This window comes from Pseudophryne corroboree, chromosome 10, assembly GCF_028390025.1.
Source record: "Pseudophryne corroboree isolate aPseCor3 chromosome 10, aPseCor3.hap2, whole genome shotgun sequence".
NCBI classification, from domain to species: Eukaryota; Metazoa; Chordata; class Amphibia; order Anura; family Myobatrachidae; genus Pseudophryne; species Pseudophryne corroboree.
Genome location: NC_086453.1, coordinates 177,944,217 through 177,971,089, shown reverse-complemented (window position 1 = coordinate 177,971,089; position 26,873 = coordinate 177,944,217). Strand labels below are relative to the sequence as shown.

Genomic DNA, 26,873 nt, shown 5'->3' with positions numbered 1-26,873 from the left:
CTCTTAGTTCAGCTGATCTTAAGTAGCTTTCCCTTAAGGTGGTGCTTCTGCTGGCTATTGCTTCAGCTAGACGAGTGTCGGATTTGGGTGCCTTGTCTTGTAGTTCCCCATATCTGATATTTCACCGTGACCGGGCGGTTCTTAGGACTCGTCCCAGTTATTTGCCTAAGGTGGTTTCTTTGTTCCACCTTAATCAAGAGATTGTGGTTCCAGCCTTTGTCTCTCCTGATCTGTCTCCCAAAGAGCGGTCTTTGGATGTGGTATGGGCTCTCCGTATCTATGTGAAGAGAACTGCTTCTGTTAGGAAATCTGATTCTCTCTTTATTCTGTTTGGGTTTCACAAACGGGGCTGGCCTGCTCACAAGCAGTCTTTGGCCAGATGGATTAGAATGGTGATTGCACATGCTTATGTGAGGGCTGGTCTGTCAGCTCCTGCTCACATTACGGCCCATTCTACTCGGTCTGTTGGACCTTATTGGGCGGCCTGCCGTGGTGCGACCCTTGAACAATTGTGCAAGGCGGCTACGTGGTCCTCTGTGAACATGTTCATAAGGTTCTATGCCTTCGATACTGCCGCTTCCCAGGATGCTTCCTTTGGACGCCGGGTTCTTGTGCCCACTACAGTGCGTCCCCTTACATAAGGAACTGCTTTAGGACATCCCCTATGTCTTTCCTTGTGGAGCCCAGTGTACCCCGCAGCAGAAAACGAGTTTTATGGTAAGAACTTACCTTTGTTAAAACTCTTTCTGCGAGGTACACTGGGCTCCACAAGGTGCCTACCCTGATGCACTTAGCTTCTTTGGGTTGGTATGGCATTAGCCGCTGACACTTCTCCTGTCATGAGAGTGTGGTGTATGTGGCTACTAACCGTTGTTGTCTCTTTTCCTGCTACTGCATTGGGCTGGTTAACTAAAAACTGAGCTCCCGTGCAGGGAGGCGGGGTTATAGAGGAGGCGGCACTATGCATCTTGGGAACAGTCAAAGCTTTTGAGCCTGTTGGTGCCTCGGATCAAGATCCTACTCTACACCCCTATGACTTTCCTTGTGGAGCCCAGTGTACCTCGCAGAAAGAGTTTTAACAAAGGTAAGTTCTTACCATAAAACTCATTTTAATTTGTATTACTTGTTATTCTGAAGACAATTTGAACACTGAAACGTTAATGAAGACATAACCGAGTCCTGTGTGTTACTTTGTCAAGCCTGGAGAGCCGCACCAGAAGGAATGGTATTATGATGTTTGTGAGGGCACCGGCTGCAAGTTGAATTGTATTACAGTGAGTGCCAGGCCTGCAGCCAGATATATATATATATATATATATATATACATACACACAACCTCCCTTGTTGCACTAAGTGTGAATATATAGATAGATGGTAGTATTCTCTATGGGCTGCCTTATTACACTGAGTTCTCTGTTAGTCAGAACCAGAATGAACAACATGTACAACAATAGTGGAATTGGCGCCCTAAGGGGAGTGCAATTCTAGCCCCTTTTTTTTAATGACATTTTATATATACCTTGTTACAGGCATAAAAATAAACTGTGTTTCAATACACAGGATTTTTAATAAAAATTATTAAAATGACAACTGTGTCCTTAATCACAAAGAAACATTCGAAGACAACAGCCTCCAACAATATTGGAGGTTAAGTTCCTCATGGATGTACAGATTGTTCCTTTCGTGATATCCTCCTTCCAGTAATGTAGATAGGAGATGACATCAAAACATAAGAGTACCCAATGCAATTCTTCTTACAAAGAGACTTCATCAGGGGTGTGTCTATAATGTTAAAATACAAATTCTTTTAAGATAGCAATAATTACAAACCAAAAATTACATAAAAGAGTTTTCTTAAATACATAAAACATGGAACATCACAAAGTTTACATAGACTTCAAAAACACAGACCGAGGAGAAAAATATATATAAAAGAGAAAATATGAGTGGTACGGAGAAGCACATACCTCTATTTGGCAGCACGTTCTTAAAACAATATTTCTAGACACAGTTATTTACCAAACAGGCCTCGCTTGAATAAGAGGATAAGAATTTGTGCCTATTTGAAAAAAGTACCCATTTTATATTCATTATAAATGTTACATAGAGAGCAGACCTTACTAGAAAGTATAGATCATTCTAACCAAAATTACATACCTGATTACATTTAAAATAGGCGTATGATACTTTTAGGGTGTTGGAATCGTAGACAAATTCCCCGGGAAATACTCTGAATCATTCAACCTATTGAGTATCATTATACATAATCAATATTAAGGTATTCGGCACACTAGACATATGATAAGTGCTGCTATTCAAACACAAGGTATTAATCAGATGTTCATACCCCTCAAAAGATAACCCTAACTTGGGTATAATAATTAATATGTACAAAGAGCCTATAGCTCATACTCCCCACATTGGGAATAGATCATGATATAATGATACCCACAGTAAATATCTGCTACCATGATGATAATAAGCCATTAAGAATTAATTAAACATTCATAGATCATTGTAATTGATACATTTAACCTTTTTAACATATCCATGCATGATATATGAAAGACACATATTGGTGATCCATTACTATACCATCCAGAGCAGATAATTAATACTGAAAGGTATATCAAAATACAACAATAATATACAACAATATATCAACATATAGGTGAGGTCCAGATCAACCCACATAGCGCCAAAGGAGGCTTTGCTGGATAACAAAGACATGTGCTTACCATCAAGTGGAATGAGGAGTGTGTCCTAGTATCAAGTGTATAGTATTATTATATTATATATATTATATTATTATATTATATTATATTATATTATTATATATATATATATTATATTATATTATAGTATATTATTATAGTATTATGATATAGAGATTCTACATGCTTTTATATATTTATGTGATGTAAGTGCAAATTTGTCAAAATAAAAATCTGTATACCTTTTAAGGACGTCTGATATTGTGTTCTACCTTTGTGGTAGACACATACACACTACATTTAGGTTGGAATTATGGAGAAAGAAGATTAACCCCTTTGGAAGCCAGCATAAGAGAAATTGTGATGAGCTCATTCTTACAAGTTGCTTTGTGAGTGTACATTTGTCTTTTAAAGACACATTCATTTCAAAAAAAGGTCTCTGCACTATATGTTTTTTTTTCTTTTTCTTTGTAAACTACATCCCTTTTATTAAATTGGATGTAAGGTACATATAGGTTTTAAGGATATGAAGATATTCCTTTACATGTAAGCCTAGTGAAGCGCCAGAGTGAAATACTGCCTTACATATCTGTTCTGCTGAAGCACCATGCTGTGCTGCTTATGAAGGACCTACCTTACGAGTAGAGTGAAGAGAGACATTAGCCGGAACAGGGAGATCAGCTCGAGAATATGCTTCTGAAATAGTCATTCAAAGCCATCTTGCTTGCGTCTGTTTAGTAGCAGGCCATCCTCTCATGTGAAATCCGTAGAGAATGAAGAGAGAATCTGTTTTTCTGATGGCACTGGTACGATCCACGTAAATCCTTAATGCCAGGACTACGTCCAGTGACGCATCTCCCGCAAGTCCTGATACCTGAAAAAACAGGACTACAATTTCTTCATTAAGGTGGAATCTAGACCCCACCTTAGGAAGATACCCAGACCTAGTTCTGAGAACTACTTTATCTGGATAAAGCATCAGACAAGGAGATTAACATGACAGTGCTCCTAAATCTGACACTCTTCTAGCTGATGCCATAGTCAGTAGAAAGAGAACTTTAGCTGTCAACCATTTAAGATCCACTTTATTTAGTGGTTCAAACGGCGCAACTTGAAGGGCTTTGAGGACTAGACTTAAGTCCCAAAGCACTGTAGGAGGAACAAAAGGAGGTTAAATGCGCAGCATTCCCTGGAAAAGTGCGCACATCCTGCAATTTTCTTTCGGAACCATACAGTCAATGCTGACACTTGCATTCTCAAGGAAGCCACCCTTGAACCTTTATCCATTCCTGCCTGAAGGAATGCTAGAACCTGTCACACGCCAGGGGCAGCAGCCGCCGCGCTTACCCCTGCGTGGCTGCTGGTCCGTTTGGCGGTCCCCACCTCCGGCGGTCCTCGGGTCCCGGCGTCTGGCTGGTGCGGCTCCCGGCGGTTCCCCGGAGCGTGGGCGCCGCCATGACAGCCGGCGTCACGTGGGCGGGGAGCGGGTGACGTCACTAACCCGCTTCACCAATCCAGTAGAGGCGGGAGATTCAAAACCAGACGCCGGGCAGAGCCTCGGCGCCTGAGTATCGTCTCTTTTCTGAAGTGGATGCCAGAGCTCCCGTACGTAGTGTGTTCCCCAGCAGCTATACTCCAGTGCTTCCAGCATTCAGGGTACCTTCCTGCAGCACAGTCTCCAGTGATCCTAGCAACTAGTGTGTTCCTCTGCAGTGCAGTTGCCAGCGCTCCCTGGATTCAGCATGACCTGCGAGCTGAACCAACTTTAGTGTTTCCAGCATTCAGTGTCTTTCATCATCGCTCACAAGTTCTTCATTCATCAGTGTCTTCAAAACATCGCTCACAAATTCTTCAGTGTCTTTCATCATCGCTCACAAGTTCTTCATTCATCAGTGTCTTTAAACATCGCTCACGAATTCTTTAGTGTCGTTCACCATCGCTCACAAGTTCTTCATTCATCAGTGTCTTTAAACATCGCTCACGAATTCTTCAGTGTCTTTCATCATCGCTCACAAGTTCTTCATTCATCAGTGTCTTTAAACATCGCACACAAATTCTTCAGTGTCTTTCATCATCGCTCACAAGTTCTTCATTCATCAGTGTCTTCAAAACATCGCTCACAAATTCTTCAGTGTCTTTCATCATCGCTCACAAGTTCTTCATTCATCAGTGCCTTTAAACATTGCTCACAAATTCTCCAGTAGCCTTTGACATTGCCAACAAGTTCTCTTTCTTTCATGTGTCACTGTATTGCTCCCTTCCCATAATAAAGTTCCTCAGCATTTTTCACCAATCCTAACTATCAGAGTCTTGTATGAGGAAAACCTATATCCGACCATCTCTGCTCCGACCCAGCTGTGGTTCCTCTTCCTGACCATCGGAAGAACCCCCGAGTTCACAACATCCCCAACCCAGGTCAGTGACAGAACCCTGGAAACTCTGAAAGATTTCGGGTCCATACCTCTTCCATTGCACCAATGAATATAGGCTTGCTATATTCGGTGATAAATACGAGCTAAGGAAGTTTTCCTTGCTCTGAGCATTGTTTGATTTACCTGTGAGAATCCTCTTGACTTCAGGATATAGATTTCAAGAGCCACGCCGTCAAGACATTCGATCCAGATATCTGTGATAACAAGGACCCTGCATTAGTAGATCTGGGGGTAGAGGAAGCAGAAATGGCATTCGACATTTTCTGCGGATCTGTGTACCAACGCCTTCTGGGCCAAGCTGGAGCTATTAGAATCAAGGCACTTTTGTTGTCTTTTCCTCAATATCCTGGGTAGCAGGATGATTTGAGAAAACACATAAGTGAAAAGATGTCCACACAGATCACTCCTTGATCCTTTGTTCCTGACCCGATTATGGGCTCTTTGTTGTTCAGATGGAACTCCATGAGATCTATCTCTGGCCAACCCCACTTGTCTACCCGAGTCTACCCGGGTGCAAAGCCCATTCGCTTACCTGAATGGCGTGTCGACTGAGAAAGTCTGCTGTCCTGTTTAGGACTCCCAGAACGAACACTGCGGACAATGCTGGAAGATGGAGTTCTGCACACTTTAGTATGTGACTTACCTCCTTCCTTGCTGTTTAGCTGCGTGTTCCTCTCTGAAGGTTGAGGTACACTACTGCCGTTGCCTTGTCCCTGCGGATCTGGACTGGTTTTCTTTAGGAGTGTCCCTTGCCTGAATCAGGACCATGCAAATGGCCTGAAATGCTAACAGGTTTTTCTGCTGCGGGGTACACTGGGCTCCACAAGGAATAACATCGGGGTGTAGAGTAGGATCTTGATCCGAGGCACCAACAGGCTCAAAGCTTTGACTGTTCCCAAGATGCACAGCGAAGCCTCCTCTATAACCCCACCTCCGTGCACAGGAGCTCAGTTTGTAAGTTGGTGCAGTAAGCAGGCAATCAACAGGGGGGCTGCTCCTGCAGCCCATATTTTAAGCTTAATTTAAAAAAAAAGAAGAAATATGAAGACTTCAAGGGCTGCAGCTTTACTGAATGTCAGATAGACATCCTCTGCTGCAGCTCCATCACTCCAACAGTGGCGCTGTATACTCCCGCGCCCTAGTTGCCGGGTAACTACAGCGGAGGCTCCGGTGTTCTTCTGGTCAGTCACACACACTCGCCGCTGCCCTCCGGGATCTCGTGGCCGCAGGTACAAGGGGAGGTAAGGGGTCTCTTGGGCCCCCTATTATCGCGATCCGGCGTGGCCGTGGGAGGCGGCCACATGCGCTGGCGTGGACACTGTAAAGGGCAGCCGCTCTACTAGTCGCCGGGACACAGGGCACAGGTGGGGATTTTACTCTTATAAAAATCCCGTTTTCATACAGCCCGCAGCGCCTGGTGGGGAAGCCAGCAAGGGGATAAGACCTGACCTGTAGCCCCTCCCCCAGCCCCAGGGTACCATTTGGGTAAATGTTCCCGCCCTGGATCTGCATATCTCACCCTCACTCCCTATCAGCCATCATCACACAGAGCTGCGCTGTTCCTGGGACTGCTGGGGCAAATCCTCCTCTGTAAAGCCGCCTGCTCGCCAACGCTGTGCATTTTACAGGACACTTAAGTATTTTACCTGTCAAGAGACAGTGTTAGTTAAGAAAGAGTGCATACATTCAGGGTTGTGTGGTACAAACACCCTGTGGTATACATCCAGTATCTACTGTGTTTTATGGTGGTACAATTCCAGCATGGTACGCTTGTGACCTTATATGTGTGTGTGCATGTAGCTGCTGTGTGGCTGCCATCTCGGGTAATTCACTCTGCTTGCTACTCCTAAATTCTGTAACCTGAGTGTCACGATCCGGGTATCTGGACGCCATTACTTGCCTTTCAGATGTCTCTTGAGGCTGGCTCAGCGTTCCAGGGCCGGATTTCATCTGTGATACTGATGTCCACATTTTGCTTCCCTCTCCTGTCACCCTGAGACGCTGTCACAGCGGCGCCATGTTTACTTCCTGAATGGCGTCTCCCGTCCTCCGCGGCCTCCGCCGCCGTTCCTGTGTTTCAGTATACAGGATATCAGAGTGGCGCCTCATGTCAGCCGCGGCCTCCGCTGTCGTCCACGTGGTTCTAGTGTGCAGTCATCAGTCTGGCGTCTCCTGTCTCCTGTGGCCGGCGCCGCCATTGCTGCTAAGTTTCCACATGGATTACCAAACCAACTTTCCCTCCAAGTGACTACATGGGCGCAGCCATGTTGGATTCTGTCACCTGCTCAATTTCCACCAATCCGTTGCTCCACTGAAATCTGCATAATTGCCTAGCCAATCCCTTCCTTGCTGCAGGTATAAGTATTCTGTGCCTGAGCAAGGAAGGCGTCAGTGCTTTGGTTGTCAAACCTAGTTCCAGTCTGTCTCTCTCCTGTGGTTGTTTTCCAGGTTCCAGTTCCTGTCTCCAAGCTTCCACTAAAGAGACCAGAGACCTGCGGTGCAGCCTGACTCTCCAGTCCTCTGGGACTCATCTGTTTGCAGCTACAGATTCACCTGCTTCCAGCATTTAGCTTCCAGCAGAGATCAGCTCTTCTTAAAGTGCCGGTACCATTTCTGCAGATTTCCATTTACCACCAGTACTAATATTTCACCGTTCTCAAGCTTCATTTATCATTTGTATTTCATCGCTCTCAAGCTTCATTTATTATTTGGCTGGTTCCATCCAGTATCCACTCCGTGTCTACATCTGTCTGGTTCCAACCAGTACCCACAGCAGCCACTTTATCTACAGCAGCCCAGCTTCCCATGGAACATCAGCTGGTATGATCCTGGGCTATCTCAATTACTACAGTCGGGCCTGGTAAGGACTTTCCATCTAGAGGTCAATAAGAACTGTACCCACACTACCAGAGCCCTGTGGCCATTGCCATCCTGTAGTACCCAGGAACTGTGTTATATTACTGCTGATTTTATGTTTCTCTTTTATTACTGCTGTGTTGCATGGAGTTTGTCAAATAAACATCATTGACTTTTATCTTGGTTGCAATCTCTCTACGTGTAACTTACATGTCCAGGGGTCTGATACAACCTCCCAGGTTTCACTACACCTCAGCCCCTACAACTGAGGCTGCCTCCCGTCAGCTCAGGCCCTCAGTTGTGACAGTAAGCACTGACCATATGAATCCAGCCGGAGACCAGGATCAAGCGGCCAGGCCGATGCAAGAACTGGCAGCTAGACTCGAACATCAGGAGGCTGCACAGGGTGTTATGCACACCAGTGCCTGCAGGAATGTACTGGTGTCTGAACTGTTATGCACACCAGTGCCTGCAGGAATGTACTGGTGTCTGAACTGTTATGCACACCAGTGCCTGCAGGAATGTACTGGTGTCTGAACGGATAGGGATGCAAAACAAATGAACTCACAGACAGACTGGGGAATATGACATTACGTACACAGAAGGTGATAGGGTAACAAAATAAACACAAAGTGAACAGAGAAGCCCAGAGGCTAAGAAACTGGGTGTCTCCCTAGTATTAGGAATGCTCAGATGGAAAAAGCAAGATGTTGTGTTTTAATACGTAGAGAACCCGAAATGCTGTTGCTAAGGGCAACAGCAAAACCCTAAAGGGTTACCAACGGGTGTGGCAGTAAACTCCTTGGTCAGAGATGGAATGATAGACACAAGGAGATTCTCCACAATCCTAATCCTCACTTGCAGTGCACAGGTTCAGCTTACTGCCACTAAACTGACACCTGAACACCTTGCACAGTCAGAAAGGATTTAGGCAGGCAAGTCTGAGAATACAGCCGCAAACTTGCTAAGTTCACAGAGTAGCAAAAGAACCCCAGCAAGTTAAACGACTGACTCCAGTCTTACTGCTAGGTCTGGATTGGCAGAGTGTAGTACCAAACCCCAAGGCCTATTTGCAGTAAGCAACAACAAATACAAAGCTACACAGTACTGGCTAACTTTCAGGAACTGACTAACCAACAAAGATTCAGCAGCATCTGCTTAACCTGAGAAGAGGCCTTATATAGCAGGTGCTGTCCACGCCCCACTCAGACCTCACAGACTGTGAGCACAAAAACCAGCACCGGATCCCCTGCCGTGCACAGAGCCTGTAACCACTGCACAGCAAAAGACCCGAACCGGAGTATCAGCTGCGCTCAGGTTACTCCGCTAGCACTTGTCTCCCGGTTGCCATGACGACGTGGCAGCACAGGGCAGGAGACCCTAACACAGGGCCACATCATCCGCTGTCTCCAGGATCTCTCTACTCGGCTGGATGGGATTCAGACAACCCTCCGTGGATCAGGCGCGTCCGGTGCGTCACCCACAGTGACTCCAGCTGTAACCCCACCCACCTTACCCATTTCTGCTCCACGTCTTCATCTCCCAACGCCAGCAAAATTTGACGGATCTCCAAGATTCTGCAGGGGATTTCTCAACCAGTGTGAGATCCATTTTGAGCTACAACCTGGCAATTTCCCCAGTGATCGTACTAAAATTGCCTACATTATTTCTCTTCTCAGTGGCTCAGCCCTTGACTGGGCATCACCGTTATGGGAGAAGTCGGATACCCTGCTGTCCTCCTATACTGATTTTGTAACAAAATTCAGGCGTATCTTCGACGAGCCAGGCCGGGTAACTTTAGCTTCATCTGAGATTCTCCGTTTACGCCAGGGATCGCGTACTGTAGGACAGTATCTTATACAGTTCAAGATCCTGGCATCCGAACTGGCATGGAACGATGAGGCCCTGTATGCTGCATTCTGGCATGGCTTATCAGAGCGCATCAAGGATGAGTTAGCTACCAGAGACTTGCCCTCTAAGTTAGATGAGCTAATCTCACTATGCCCGAAATTTGATCTACGGTTCAGAGAAAGAGCAACTGAGCGTGGAAGATCATCTGCTCCAAAATCTTCTGCTCCTCCTCCTCGTCAACCGTCTCCATCCAAAGATGAGCCCATGCAAATTGGTCGTTCCCGTCTATCTCCTGCTGAGCGCCGAAGACGTCTTTCTGAGTCTCACTGTCTTTACTGTGCAGCTCCGTCTCACACCATCAATGCCTGTCCCAAACGTCCGGGAAACTTCAAATCCTAGCTCGCCAGGGAGAGGGCCGGCTAGGAGTAATGATCTCCTCTCCATCTCCTCATGATTGTAACCTCCCAGTCTTGCTTCAAATTGCTCAATGTTACAGGAACGTCATTGCCCTCCTAGATTCCGGAGCAGCTGGGAATTTCATGACTGAAGCATATGTTAAACGGTGGTCCCTACCCACCGAGAGACTTCCCTCGTCCATTTCCTTGACTGCCGTGGATGGCAGTAAGATTTTTGACGCAGTTATTTCTCTAAGGACTCTACCAGTTCGTCTGAGAGTGGGAGTTCTTCATTCAGAATTTATTTATTTTCTAGTGATTCCAAGAGCCACACATCCAGTGGTTTTGGGCCTTCCATGGCTCCGTCTCAACAATCCATCGATTGACTGGACGACTACGCAAATACTGGCATGGGGTCCCTCCTGTGCTGAGACATGTTTGTTTAAAGTACTTCCTGTTTGTTCTTCCTTCTCCAGGTCGTCTGATGTTCCACCTCCTCCATATCAAGACTAAACGGATGTGTTCAGTAAAGCTTCTGCTGAATGTCCTTCCTCCTCATAGGGAATGGGACTGTCCAATTGATCTCATCCCAGGGAAGGTTCCACCTCGAGGCCGAACTTATCCATTGTCCTTACCAGAGACGCATTCCATGGAGGAGTACATCAAAGAGAATCTGGCAAAGGGTTTTATTCGACCTTCCTCTTCTCCAGCTGGCGCAGGCTTCTTTTTCGTAAAGAAGAAAGACGGTGGCCTGCTGCCGTGCATCGACTACAGAGGTTTGAACGACATTACCATCAAAAACCGATATCCTTTACCCTTGATTACAGAGCTCTTCGATAGAGTTAGCGGAGCAACCATCTTTACAAAGTTGGATTTGAGGGGTGCCTACAATCTCATCCGGATCCGTGAGGGTGACGAGTGGAATACCGCCTTTAACACCCGTGATGGACATTATGAGTACCTCGTCGTGCCCTTCGGATTGAGCAACGCTCCAGCTGTCTTCCAGCATTTCGTGCATGAGATCTTCAGAGACATCTTATACCGCCATGTCGTGGTTTATCTAGATGATATCCTTATCTTTGCCAATAATCTAGAGGAACATCGTTTCTGGGTAAAGGAGGTTCTGTCCCATCTCCGTGTCAATCATCTCTATTGCAAATTAGAGAAATGTGTCTTTGAAGTCAAATCCATTCCATTTCTAGGTTACATTGTGTCCGGTTCCGGACTAGAGATGGATCCTGAGAAACTACAAGCAATCCAGAATTGGCCGATACCCTTAACCCTCAAAGGGGTCCAGAGGTTCTTAGGGTTCGCCATGTCACGATCCGGGTATCTGGACGCCATTTCTTACCCATCAGATGCCTCCTAAGGCTGGCTCAGCGCTCCAGGACCGGATCCCATCTGTTATCCTGATGTGTACATTCCTGTATCCTCTCCTGTCACTCTGGGACGCTGTCACAGTAAACGCCATATTACACCTGGCATGGCGTCTCCCGCGGCCTCCGCCGCCGTCCCTGAACTTCTGCATGCAGAGTGTCTGAGTGGCGATTACGTCAGCCGCGGCCTCCGCTGTGTCCGCGTGGTTGGATGTGCATCTGTCAGCCTGGCGCCTCCTGTCTCCGGTGGCCGGCGCCGCCATTACTGTTTTCATTACCACATGGATTACAAACCAAACTTCCCTCCAAGTGTCTGCATGGGCGCAGCCATCTTGGATTCTGTCAGCTGATCATTTCCACCAATCTGTTCTCAGTATTGATAATCTGCATAATTGCCTAGCAAATCCCTTCCTTGCTGCAGGTATAAATACACTGTGCCTGAGCAAGGAAGGCGTCAGTGCTTTGGTTGTCAAACCTAGTTCCTGTTTGTCTCTCTCCTGTGATTGTCTTCCAGGTTCCAGCTCCTGTCTCAAGACTTCCACCATAGAGACCCGCACCAGCATTCCACCTGCGGTGTAGCCTGACTCTCCAATCCATTGTGGATTCATCTGTTTCCAGCTACAACATTACCTGCTTCCAGCTCAGCTTCCAGCAGAGTACAGCTTCCCTTAAAGGGCCGGTGTCCTTTCTACACTTTACCACTCTCCACCGGTATTATTATTTCTCCGCTCTCAAGTTCTACATTTCAGTTCATATTTCATCGCTCCCAAGTTCATTTATTATTTAACTGGTTCCAGCCAGTATCAACTCCGTGCTAACAACAGTCTGGTTCCAGCCAGTATCCACAGCAGCTGTTTTATCTTCAGCAACCCAGCTTTTCCTGGAACACCAGCTGGCACAATCCTGGGTTATCTCCATTGCTACAGTCGGGCCTGGTAAGGACTTTCCATCTAGAAGATCATAAGAACTATCTCACACTACCAGTGCCCTGTGGCTCCTGCCATCCTGTAGTACCCAGGAACTGTATTTATTCTTTGCTGACTTTTACGTTTTCTTTTACTGCTGCTGTGTTGCGGAGTTGTCATAATAAACATCATTGACTTTTATCCAAGTTGTCGTGGTCACGCCTTCGGGCAGTTATTATTCATGTTACTTACATGTCCAGGGGTCTGATACAACCTCCCGGGTTCCGGTACATCTCAGCCCCTACAACTGAGGCTGCCTCCCGTCAGCTCAGGCCCTCAGTTGTGACACGCCAATTACTACAGAAAGTTTATACGAGACTTTTCCACCATTGTGGCGCCTATCACTGCGATGACTAAGAATGGTGCTAACCCGTCCAAGTGGTCTGAAGAAGCTATGCAAGCTTTTCATCTATTAAAACAATGGTTCATCTCTGCACCAGTTCTGAAACAGCCCGACATCGACTCTCCTTTCATCGTAGAGGTGGATGCCTCCTCCGTTGGAGTAGGAGCGGTGTTATCCCAGAGGGCTAAAGATGGCCATCTACATCCTTGCAGTTTCTTCTCCCGGAAGTTCTCCCCAGCTGAGCGCAACTATGCCATTGGCGACCAAGAGTTGCTAGCCATCAAGCTCGCTCTAGAGGAGTGGAGATATCTGTTGGAGGGAGCTTCTCATTCAATCACTATACTTACCGACCACAAGAATCTTTTATATCTGAAAAGCGCACAATGTCTTAACCCTCGTCAGGCTAGATGGGCACTTTTCTTTTCCAGGTTTGACTTTAAACTCCAGTTCTGTCCAGGCTCTCAGAATCGCAAGGCCCATGCCCTTTCCCGCTCATGTGAGCAAGAAAATGAGTCAGAGTCTTCAGACAAGCATCCTATTATTAATCCGTTGGCATTCTCCACGGTAGGGATGGACTCTACACCCCCACCAGGGAAAAGTTTTGTGAAGCCGGTGTTAAGGAAGAAGCTCATGCATTGGGCTCATGCTTCCCGTTTTGCTGGGAAGGCATTCAAAAGACTCTTGAGTTTATCTCTAGGTCCTATTGGTGGCCAACTCTGAAGAAGGACGTCATGGAGTTTATTGCATCTTGCCCAAAGTGTGCCCAACACAAAGTATCCCGCCAGTCTCCTGCGCACTGGTTCCATTATCTGTTCCCCGTCGACCGTGGACCCATTTGTCGATGGACTTTGTTACAGACCTGCCTATGTGCAACAAGTTCAATACCATCTGGGTGGTAGTTGACCGGTTCACCAAGATGGCACATTTCATTCCTCGCACCGGTCTTCCGTCAGCTTCCAAGTTTGCTCAAGTGTTCATACAAGAGATCTTCCGACTCCACGGTCTTCCTGAAGAGATCATCTCAGATCGAGGAGTACAATTCATAGCCAAATTCTGGCGAAGTTTGTGTCAAGTTCTCCAAGTCAAACTAAAGTTTTCCACAGCTTACCATCCTCAGACCAATGGTCAAACTGAGAGGGTGAATCAGGACTTGGAGGCCTTCCTCCGCATCTATGTGTCTTCCTCTCAAGATGATTGGGTTCAACTACTTCCCTGGGCCGAGTTCTGTCATAACAACCAATATCATTCCTCATCTTCTTCAACACCATTCTTCACTAACTATGGATTCCACCCTAAAGTTCCAGAATTCCAACCGCTTCCAGCAACTTCTGTTCCAGCAGTGGATATCACCTTGCGACAGTTTGCAAACAACTGGAAGAATGTACGAGCGGCTCTGCTCAAAGCATCGTTCAGGTACAAGAAGTTTGCTGATAAGAAGCGTAGAGCAGTTCCTGCTCTCAAGGTGGGTGATCGTGTGTGGTTGTCCACGAAGAATTTGAGGTTAAGAGTTCCCAGCATGAAGTTTGCACCTCGTTACATCGGTCCTTTCAAAATTGAACAAGTCATCAATCCTGTTGCTTACAGACTCCAGTTACCTCCCTTCTTGAAAATACCCAGGACATTCCATGTTTCCCTGTTGAAACCGCTGATCCTGAATCGGTTTCATTCTACACTTCCTCCGGCTCTGAAAGTCCAAACTCAACGGGGAGTTGAGTATGAAGTTGCCAAGATTCTGGACTCACGTCACCGTTACGGTCAATTACAGTATCTTATGGACTGGAAGGGCTATGGTCCTGAAGAACGCTCTTGGACCAATGCTTCAGATGTCCATGCTCCTGCCTTGGTCCGGAATTTCCACTCCAAGTTTCCTCAGAAGCCGAAGAAGTGTCCTGGGGCCACTCCTAAAGGGGGGGGGGGTGCTGTCATGATCCGGGTATCTGGGCGCCATTACTTGCCTTTCAGATGTCTCTTGAGGCTGGCTCAGCGTTCCAGGGCCGGATTTCATCTGTGATACTGATGTCCACATTCTGCTTCCCTCTCCTGTCACCCTGAGACGCTGTCACAGCGGCGCCATGTTTACTTCCTGAATGGCGTCTCCCGTCCTCCGCGGCCTCCGCCGCGTTCCTGTGTTTCAGTATACAGGATATCAGAGTGGCGCCTCATGTCAGCCGCGGCCTCCGCTGTCGTCCACGTGGTTCTAGTGTGCAGTCATCAGTCTGGCATCTCCTGTCTGCTGTGGCCGGCGCCGCCATTGCTGCTAAGTTTCCACATGGATTACCAAACCAACTTTCCCTCCAAGTGACTACATGGGCGCAGCCATGTTGGATTCTGTCACTTGCTCAATTTCCACCAATCCGTTGCTCCACTGAAATCTGCATAATTGCCTAGCCAATCCCTTCCTTGCTGCAGGTATAAGTATTCTGTGCCTGAGCAAGGAAGGCGTCAGTGCTTTGGTTGTCAAACCTAGTTCCAGTCTGTCTCTCTCCTGTGGTTGTTTTCCAGGTTCCAGTTCCTGTCTCCAAGCTTCCACTAAAGAGACCAGAGACCTGCGGTGCAGCCTGACTCTCCAGTCCTCTGGGACTCATCTGTTTGCAGCTACAGATTCACCTGCTTCCAGCATTTAGCTTCCAGCAGAGATCAGCTCTTCTTAAAGTGCCGGTACCATTTCTGCAGATTTCCATTTACCACCGGTACTAATATTTCACCGTTCTCAAGCTTCATTTATCATTTGTATTTCATCGCTCTCAAGCTTCATTTATTATTTGGCTGGTTCCATCCAGTATCCACTCCGTGTCACCATCTGTCTGGTTCCAACCAGTACCCACAGCAGCCACTTTATCTACAGCAGCCCAGCTTCCCATGGAACATCAGCTGGTATGATCCTAGGCTATCTCCATTACTACAGTCGGGCCTGGTAAGGACTTTCCATCTAGAGGTCAATAAGAACTGTACCCATACTACCAGAGCCCTGTGGCCATTGCCATCCTGTAGTACCCAGGAACTGTGTTATATTACTGCTGATTTTACGTTTCTCTTTTATTACTGCTGTGTTGCATGGAGTTTGTCAAATAAACATCATTGACTTTTATCTTGGTTGTCGTGGTCACGCCTTCGGGCAATCTCTCTACGTGTAACTTACATGTCCAGGGGTCTGATACAACCTCCCAGGTTTCACTACACCTCAGCCCCTACAACTGAGGCTGCCTCCCGTCAGCTCAGGCCCTCAGTTGTGACACTGAGGGGCTAAGTGTGTCAGGTTTTCTGAATAATATAGGTATTTCACAAGATATACTTGCTGTGTATTTTTCTTTGTGATTTATAGTGACTATATATATATATATATATATATATATATATATATGTAATATCTCTTGGATTCCCGGTTTGTGCTGACAGGAAAGTCACTCTTCACTGGGAGTTCTTTCTAGGTATATCGCTGCTAAGATTGTACCAGGTTGCCTGATATTGTGCTTATTATTATGTCAGCTACACGAGGCAACGGAACTGGGGCTTCTCCCACATTGCGTGGTGGTGATGCTGCAGTCACTTTTGAGGAAAACATGGCAGCAGAGAGTTCAGGTTCAGGGGGTTCCTTACCCCCCAGTGGATCTGTAGCACTGGAGGCAACTAATGACCCAACTTGGGCTACCTTCTCCACGTTGTTAAATACGCTGGTAACTAAACTTACGCCCCCTGTGTAACCTCATATACCAGTGCAGCAATTTATGGTCCCTACAGTCAATTCGCCGTGGGTGGATCAAATCTCAACACAGTTACAGCACTTGAAACTATCGCTGACTAAACATAAGTCTCACTCTCGCACACCTAAGACCAAGACGTCTTCTAAACGGGCCGCTACATCCTCACAATCCACCGCTGTCCCGGACACATCCTCTGAGGAGGATGGTGCATATACTGACCCCACAGACACTGACTCTGATGCTTCTGATGGGAAAGGGAAGTCACTGGTGGATGTCCCTGATTTAATTGAGGCTATCAGTCTCATTCTTCAGGTCTCTGGTGAACCTGAGCCTGCGGCTGTCTCTAAAAATCCGGACAGATTTAAACGTAAGAAAGTTGTTAAACAAGTTTTACCTCATTCTCAACACCTGGCTGATATACGTCAGGAATCATGGGAAAATCCGGGAACAAAATTCACACCAATAAGAGACTGTTGGATCACTATCCTCTCTCTGCAGACCTATGCAAAAATTGGGAAACTCCTCCGCCCGTAGATTCTCATGTGGCATGCATGGTAGTTTCCTCAGCTCTGCCAGTAACTACCGTCACCTCTCTGAAGGAACCGATGGATAGACATGTGGAGGGTTGTTTGAAAGCGATTTACACCCTAATGGGGGCTGTGCATAGGCCAACCATTGCAGTGACATGGGCTGCTGAAGCTGTTGAGGCGTGGGCTCAGGAGCTGGAGGCGGAGCTGCCTTCCAACGCCTCTGAGCATGCTCGACAATGTCTCTCATATATTGCCACGACTTCTCTGTACCTTAAGGAAGCGGCCTCCGATGCTGGAGTGCTGGTGCCCAAGGCTGCTACTACGTCCGTCTTGGCTAGACGTGTCCTTTGGTTGAGATCCTGGTCGGTGGATATGGATTCTAAGAAAACCCTGGAGGTGCTTCCTTTCAAGGGAGACATTCTCTTTGGAGAAGACCTCAATAAGATTGTGGCTGGTCTGGCTACTGCTAAAACAGCTTGCCTACCTAGTACAGCTCCTTCCACGCAGAAGGCTAAAAGTACTTTTCCTCTCCCCTTTTGTCCTCCAGGTAAAGCAAAAGGTCAGGCGTACCCAAAGCAAGCTCGTGCTTCCAGACCTGCCAAGCCCAGACAAAAGCAGGCCTGGGCTGCCCGTCTGCCAGCTTCCAAAACGGACAAGCCTGCTGCATGATGGGGCGTGCCTCCCTTTAGGTTTTGCCCAGGAATGGCTGTAGACCACTTCCGATGCCTGGGTAAGGGAAGTCGTCACTCGAGGTTACGCCGTACCCTTCAAGAATCATCCCCCTCATCGATTTTGCCTGACAGATGTTCCTCTGGACACGGTGAAAGCAAACACTTTGCATTCGGTGGTACAGTCCCTCCTGACCGCAGGAGTAGTAGTACAGGTGCCTCTGGCTCAGAGAGGCAAGGGGTACTATTCACCGCTGTTTCTAGTCCCGAAACCGAACGGCTCCTCGCGGCCCATTTTCAATCTACAGTCCTTGAACAAGTATGTGCAGGTCTCCCAAGTTTCGTATGGAAACTCTGCGCTCTATTGTTCTGGCCTTGGAGCCTGGGGACTATATGGTCTCCCTGGACATACAGGATGCCTACCTGCATATTCCTATTGCAGTGTCTCATCAGCAGTACCTGAGGTTTGCGGTGGGCAACCTTCATTACCAATTTTGGGCGTTACCTTTTGGTTTGACAACGGCTCTGCGAGTTTTCACCAAAGTAATGGCGGTAATGACGGCTGTACCCCGCCGTCAAGGGGTCAGGATCCTACCATACTTGGACAATTTGTTGATCCTGACAAATGCCCCAGAACTTCTCCTAAGTCATCTAGATCTGACGGTCTAGTTCATGAAAGCCCACGGGTGGCTAATCAACTGGAAGAAATCCTCCCTGGTTCCTGCTCGGAACGTGGTGTTGGAACAGCACTCCCTTCAGGGTCTGTAGACCGAGGAGGAGTCTCTACTCCCGATAAACATTCTGGAACTGCGGGCAGTGTTCAATGCACTGCACATGGCCCAGCATTTGATACAGAACAGACCTGTTCAAGTACAATCGGACAACGCCACCACGGTGGCGTACATCAATCGTCAAGGCGGCACTCGAAGCTGCATGGCAATGAGGGAAGTATCACGGATTCTTCAGTGGGCAGAACGCCATCTGCCGGCCATATCCGCAGTGTTCATTCCGGAGGTACTAAACTGGGAAGCAGACTTTCTCAGTCGTCAGGACGTACATGCCGGAGAGTGGAGCCTTCATCCAGAGGTGTTTCAACTTCTAGTGGACATGTGGGGCCTTCCAGATGTGGACCTGATGGCGTCTCGACACAATCACAAGGTTCCGGTCTTTGGAGCAAGGACAAGGGATCCCCAAGCAGCGTTCGTGGATGCTCTGTCAATCCCGTGGAACTTTGGGCTGCCGTATGTGTTCCCTCTGGTGTCATTACTGCCTAGAGTAATATGGAAGTTTAAGCAAGAAGGAGGAAACCTACTTCTAATCGCTCCAGCGTGGCCCAGATGGCACTGGTTCTCCGATCTACAGGGCCTCTTGCTAGATCGTCCCTTTCTACTTCCACAATGACCAAACCTCCTCATTCAGGGCCCTTGTGTTTACCAGGACTTGGCCCGTCTGGCTTTGACTGCATAGCTCTTGAAGCTTCCGTCCTGAGGGCCAAGGGTTTTTCTGAGACGTTCAAACTATATTGAAGGCCCGTAAGCCAGCTTTTGCTCGGATTTTCCATAGGGTCTGGAATGCTTACTTTACTTGGTGTGCGTCTCACAATCATGACGTTTTCAAGTTTAGCACGGCCAAACTGCTGGCCTTCCTTCAACAGCGCCTGGATTTAGGCCTTCATCTGGCCTCCCTCAAGGTTCACATTTCTACCTTGTCGGTTTGGCTTCAGAGAAAGATTGCTGCCCTACCTGATGTTCATACATTCACTCAGGGCATGTTGCAGATTCAGCCTCCTTATGTACCTCCTGTGGCCCCTTGGGATCTGTCGGTGGTTCTGGAGGCCTTGCAAGAGTTTCCGTTTGAGCCCCTTGCCTCTGCTGACCTTAAGTGGCTTTCCCTTAACGTGCTTTTTTTGCTGGCTATTGCTTCAGCTAGAAGGGTCTCGGACTTTGGTGCCTTATCCTGTAAGTCTCCCCATTTGATTTTTCACCATGACCGGGCGGTTCTTAGAACGCGACCGGGTTATTTACCCAAGGTGGTGTCTTCCTTACACCTAAATCAGGAGATTGTGGTTCTGGCCTTTAATTAATTGGAACGAAGCTCAGGAGAAACAAATATCTTGCCAGGAGGCGGAATAGGAGTGACTTGAGCCGAGATAAACACGACTGGATTCAGAACAGAATGAGGAACTGGATCGGGAATCTTCTCTTTGGATCCCATAGAACGGGACAGAGCATCAGCTTTGGTATTCTGGGAACCTGGACGGAAATGAAGCTTGAAGTTGAAACATGAGAAGAACATTGCCCACCGGGCCTGGCGAGGATTGAGACACTGGGCTGCCTTTAAGTAGAGCAGGTTCTTGTGATCAGTGTAGATGTTAAAAGGATACTTTGCCCCCTCCAGGAGATACCTCCACTCCTCGAGGGCCAGTTTGATCGCCAGTAATTCTTGGTCACCGATGGAGTAATTAGCTTCCGCAGGAAGAAATTTGCGAGAGAAGAACCCACAGGGATGAATTTTTCCATCAGCCCCTACTTGGGAGAGAACAGCTCCAACTCCTACTGTAGAAGCTTCTACCTCCAACTCAAACTGCTTGCTGATATCTGGCTGTGACAGAACTGGAGCGGACATGAAATCCTGCTTAACTCTCTGAAACGCGGCCAAGGCATCTTCTGACCAGTTGGAATGGTCTGCCCCTTTTCGAGTTAAGTTGGTACTTGGAGCGATGAGAGTTGAGAATCCTCTGATGAACTTCCTATAGTAATTAGCGAATCCCAAGAATCGCTGGATGGACTTGAGGGTACTCGGAGTGGACCAATTAGCAATAGCTTCTAATTTTGTAGGGTCCATCTGGAGATCTGATCCGGAAATTACATTCCCTATGAAGGGTATGGAAGGAACTTCGAAGGTACATTTGGACAACTTGCCGTAGAGACGATTCTCACAAAGACGTCGGAGGACCTCACGGACTTGCAGACGATGCGAGGAGAGATCTTAAGAGAAGATAAGGATATCATCCAAATAGACTACAAGATATTTGTACAGGACATCACGGAAGATTTCAGTAACAAAGTGCTGGAACACTGCTGGAGCATTGCTCAACCCGAACGGCATTACAAGGCACTCGTAATGACCATCCCGAGTGTTAAAGGCGGTCTTCCATTCATTGCCACTTCGAATTCTGATGAGATTGTAGGCACCGGGGAGATCTAACTTAGTGAAAATGCGGGCTCCCTTGACTCTGTCAAATAATTCAGTGATGAGAGGTAATGTGTAGCTGTTTTTGATGGTAATATCGTTGAGCCCCCGATAATCGATGCACGGACGTAATCCTCCATCTTTCTTTTTAACAAAGAAAAAACCCGCTCCGGCAGGCAAAGACGAAGGGCGGATGAATCCTTTCTGTAAATTCTCCCTGATGTACTCACTCATTGCCTCAGTTTCAGGTACAGATAACGGGTAAGTAGTGTACGCCCCCTAGGTGGCTTCTTGCCGGGGATGAGATCGATGGGACAATCCTACCCTCTATGGGGCGGCAGAACATCTGCGGCCTTTTCGCTAAAGACGTCAGTGAAATCTTGGTAGGCTACTGGGAGACTTGACTGAGTTTTAACTTCTGAGGACCTTACAGGACGAACTTGGGCTAGGCAGAACTGATGACAATGTGAACCCCAGGAAGTCAGTTGTAACGTGGACCAGTTAATCTGCGGATTATGTAGCTGGAGCCAGGGCATAACCAAAACGATCTCCTGAGGTGCCTTAGGGATGACGAGGAACTCTTAATTCGGAATGCAGGAACCCGACTCCCAAAACAACTGGCTTGGTTTGATGGGAGATGGAACCCTTGGAGATTCGGCTACCATTCACTGCAGTGATATAGACTGGGTATGTGAGTCCGCAGATAGGCAGACGGAACTTGTCAACTGCGGCTTGAGTAATGAAGTTTCCCGCAGCTCCACAGTCCACTAACGCGGATACAGACTGGAGTCCACCACTAGTCTCTAAAGTCACAGGAAGGATAAGGTCTCGGTTTGAAGGAGCTTGTCTAGAAGATCCCAACTTGACTCCTCCTTTACAAGTTAGGATTTGGCGTTTCCCGAACACGCCGTACAAGAACTAATTTGGTGACCTGTTGCCGCACAATAAAGACACAGTCTCCCTCGAAGTCTTCTTGACTGCTCCTCAGGGGTTAAGCGGGACCTATTTATTTGCATAGGCTCATCGGAAGATGGAGGCTGAAATTGTGTCGGGGTACCATTCTCGGCTTGCGGGGCTCACTGCGAGCACGCTCACTGTTGCATTCGCGGATGCGAGAGTCCAACTTAATACACAAAGAAATTAGGTCTGATAATTGCTCAGGAATGTCACGAGTGGCTAGTTAATCTTTAATTCGGTCAGAGAGTCCATGCCAAAAGGCTGCTACCAGCGCTTGATTATTCCATTCAATCTCTGAGGCTAATGTCTGGAACTGGATGACGTATTGACCCATGTTATGGGTACCCTGACGAAGTTGAATAAGATCTGCAGAGGCTGACGTAGCGCGACCTGGTTCGTCAAAGATGCGTCTGAAGGTTGACACAAATTCGGTATAGTTATTCATAAGAGGGTCAGTACGCTCCCACACAGGAGACACCCAACTCAGGGCTGGTCCAGAGAGCAGCAATATAATGTAAGCAAATTTGGATCTTGGCGTTGGGAAATTGTGCGATAGCAACTCGAACTGAATTTCACATTGATTGAGAAACCCGTGACATAACTTGGGACTGCCATCATATTTGCCGGGCAGGCGTGACACTGGAGTTGATGCAGCCGGTGAAGGAGAACCCACTGAACTTGCAGGTGCAGAGGTGACTGGAACTGAAGGAACGACAGCACTGGGAAGTGACTGTTGCAGTGTATCGAGACGGGAGGACATTCCTTGCAGGAATTGGATTATCTGTTGCTGTGCAGCCTCTTGACCATCCAGGCGGGAGACCAGATTTTGTAAGGCCCCTGACCCCACATTCTGACCACCGTCCGAGTCCATGGGCCTTGGACTTACTGTCAAGCTCTGTCTAGTTTGTGTCCCCGGAGAGGGCACTAGTGGGTCAGTGGAGATGGGATGGAGAAAACGAGGAGGCTGGATAAGATTCCTACGCATGTGCGCTGTGTTGTTTATTTAGCAATTGATACAAACAATATGGCAGCAGGAATATTGATGACAACAGAAGATATGCAATTGTGGGTGGAACAGCGTGGAAGCTGAAAGTCTATGGCAAAGTCTGTGACATGGGTAACAATCGATCAGGGAACCAATGTATCGGTATAGGAACCGATGGTTCCTGGATTGTGGAGCACAGCAGGGATGATGGTGGGAATAGCGAGCCAGGTAACTGTTGCAGGAGACAGGAACAAGTGGTTTAAATCCTCAGTGCAGGTTGGAATAACACTGGCAGCTTGCAGGCTGACGGACAGGTGTAGGTAACGAGATGCACCTGGAGGAGAGTCTCTACTGCAGAGGGCTGGAGCACACTGTAGCTGGATAAGGTATGAAACTGATCACAGGTACCTGGGTTGCTGGTGCTTGTGGTTCCACGGCAGTGCAGGACCAGACTGGAAAGCAGAGCAGGTACCAAGAGGAACTGGAGAACGGAGCCAGAAACACAGGTCAGAGGAATGACACGAAGTCCAAGGCAAGAACTGACTCACCCTGCTGCTCCTGATATACCCCCCAGTCTGCAGGTATTGGTTGGGAGTGAACAGGAGGTGCGGCCAGGCTCTGGATTGGCTGATGCGGAAGAGCTGATGGGAACTGTCATGCGTGCACGCCGGCTGACAACAGGGGTGTCCTTAGGCCCAGAATGGCATTTAGCGACAAGGTGACCAGCGGCAGCGAGACATGGGAGCCTCAGACGGAGGTTGCCCCGGCGGACAGGTGCAGCTGCAGTAAGTCGATTCCTGACAGTCCTCAGTGAACATGTTCAGAAGGTTCTATGCCCTCGATACTTCCGCCTCCCAGGATGCTTCCTTTGGACGCCGGGTTCTTGTACCCGCTACAGTGCATCCCCACTGCTTTAGGACATCCCCAATGTTATTCCTTGTGGAGCCCAGTGTACCCCGCAGCAGAAAACGCGATTTATGGTAAGAACTTATCGTTGTTAATTCTATTTCTGCGAGGTACACTGGGCTCCACAAGGCGCCCACCCTGACGCACTTAACTTCTTTGGGTTGGTGTGGCATTAGCCGCTGATACCCTCTCCTGTGGAGAGTGTGTGGTGTAATTGGCTACGAGCGATTGTCGTCTCTAGTACCTGCTACTGCATTGGGCTGGTTAACGAAACTGAGCTCCTGTGCACGGAGGCGGGGTTATAGAGGAGGCGGCGCTGTGCATCTTGGGAACAGTCAAAGCTTTGAGCCTGTTAGTGCATCGGATCAAGATCCTACTCTACACCCCAATGTTATTCCTTGTGGAACCCAGTGTACCTCGCAGAAAGATTTGACAACGGTAAATTCTTACCATAAATCTCGTTATTAGCAGGCAACTTTCTTCTGTGGTCCATAGTCCCAAGAATCATAATCTTCCGGACAATGGCGCCCCTAGCCCCGAAGACTGGCATTTGTTATCAGGATCTACCAACCTGATATCCAAAAGGGTGTCCCCTGGTCTAGATGGAATGTCTGTAGCCACCAGGCTGCTGACTTTCTTACCTTTTCTGACAGTACCACGTACTTGTTTATCGTCCATCTGGCCCACCTACACCACCTGGTATTCACAGGTGGTCTCCTATCAGAGAATTTAACCAGGCACAATACTGCTTAACTTCCAACATCAGATGAGATTGGACATATCCAGTGTGCTGCGGCTGTAGATAGAAACAGATGTTGCATAGGTCTTGAGTGGAATTGTGCACACTCCACCATGTCTATTGTTGACACCATCAAACCCATCATTCGCATTGCTGCGTGAATTGATATTGTTTGACTGTGTAACAACTCCCCTGACTGTACCTTGATATCTTGTTCCGAGGTAATATTTTCTGCAGACTTGAATTCAGTACAGCCCCACCGTGAGTCATCCGTGACGGAACCAGAGATGACTTTGCCAATTTATGAACCACCCGTGCCTCTGCAGACATGTTATTGTGTGTTGGAGATGGCACAGAAACTAGAGATGAGCGCCTGAAATTTTTCGGGTTTTGCGTTTTGGTTTTGGGTTCGGTTCCGCGGCCGTGTTTTGGGTTCGAACGCGTTTTGGCAAAACCTCACCGAATTTTTTTTGTCGGATTCGGGTGTGTTTTGGATTCGGGTGTTTTTTTCAAAAAACACTAAAAAACAGCTTAAATCATAGAATTTGGGGGTCATTTTGATCCCAAAGTATTATTAACCTCAAAAACCATAATTTACACTCATTTTCAGTCTATTCTGAATACCTCACACCTCACAATATTATTTTTAGTCCTAAAATTTGCACCGAGGTCGCTGTGTGAGTAAGATAAGCGACCCTAGTGGCCGACACAAACACCGGGCCCATCTAGGAGTGGCACTGCAGTGTCACGCAGGATGTCCCTTCCAAAAAACCCTCCCCAAACAGCACATGACGCAAAGAAAAAAAGAGGCGCAATGAGGTAGCTGTGTGAGTAAGATTAGCGACCCTAGTGGCCGACACAAACACCGGGCCCATCTAGGAGTGGCACTGCAGTGTCACGCAGGATGGCCCTTCCAAAAAACCCTCCCCAAACAGCACATGACGCAAAGAAAAAAAGAGGCGCAATGAGGTAGCTGTGTGAGTAAGATTAGCGACCCTAGTGGCCGACACAAACACCGGGCCCATCTAGGAGTGGCACTGCAGTGTCACGCAGGATGTCCCTTCCAAAAAACCCTCCCCAAACAGCACATGACGCAAAGAAAAAAAGAGGCGCAATGAGGTAGCTGACTGTGTGAGTAAGATTAGCGACCCTAGTGGCCGACACAAACACCGGGCCCATCTAGGAGTGGCACTGCAGTGTCACGCAGGATGTCCCTTCCAAAAAACCCTCCCCAATCAGCACATGATGCAAAGAAAAAGAAAAGAAAAAAGAGGTGCAAGATGGAATTGTCCTTGGGCCCTCCCACCCACCCTTATGTTGTATAAACAAAACAGGACATGCACACTTTAACCAACCCATCATTTCAGTGACAGGGTCTGCCACACGACTGTGACTGATATGACGGGTTGGTTTGGACCCCCCCCAAAAAAGAAGCAATTAATCTCTCCTTGCACAAACTGGCTCTACAGAGGCAAGATGTCCACCTCATCTTCACCCTCCGATATATCACCGTGTACATCCCCCTCCTCACAGATTATCAATTCGTCCCCACTGGAATCCACCATCTCAGCTCCCTGTGTACTTTGTGGAGGCAATTGCTGCTGGTCAATGCCTCCGCGGAGGAATTGATTATAATTCATTTTAATGAACATCATCTTCTCCACATTTTCTGGATGTAACCTCGTACGCCGATTGCTGACAAGGTGAGCGGCGGCACTAAACACTCTTTCGGAGTACACACTTGTGGGAGGGCAACTTAGGTAGAATAAAGCCAGTTTGTGCAAGGGCCTCCAAATTGCCTCTTTTTCCTGCCAGTATAAGTACGGACTGTGTGACGTGCCTACTTGGATGCGGTCACTCATATAATCCTCCACCATTCTATCAATGTTGAGAGAATCATATGCAGTGACAGTAGACGACATGTCCGTAATCGTTGTCAGGTCCTTCAGTCCGGACCAGATGTCAGCATCAGCAGTCGCTCCAGACTGCCCTGCATCACCGCCAGCGGGTGGGCTCGGAATTCTGAGCCTTTTCCTCGCACCCCCAGTTGCGGGAGAATGTGAAGGAGGAGATGTTGACAGGTCGCGTTCCGCTTGACTTGACAATTTTGTCACCAGCAGGTCTTTCAACCCCAGCAGACTTGTGTCTGCCGGAAAGAGAGATCCAAGGTAGGCTTTAAATCTAGGATCGAGCACGGTGGCCAAAATGTAGTGCTCTGATTTCAACAGATTGACCACCCGTGAATCCTTGTTAAGCGAATTAA

At 47.7% G+C, this 26,873-nt stretch overlaps 1 long non-coding RNA gene across 1 annotated transcript in view; it reads right to left on the bottom strand.

Annotated features, from left to right (window-relative positions):
• Positions 1-1,547: 1,547 nt before the first annotated feature.
• The window catches only part of LOC134965132 (uncharacterized), a 32,840-nt gene continuing 7,514 nt past the window's right edge, over positions 1,548-26,873 (bottom strand). Inside the window, exon 2 of the long non-coding RNA XR_010188337.1 lies at positions 1,548-1,782. This is a non-coding gene — a long non-coding RNA (uncharacterized LOC134965132). The remainder of the gene's footprint in view (positions 1,783-26,873) is intronic.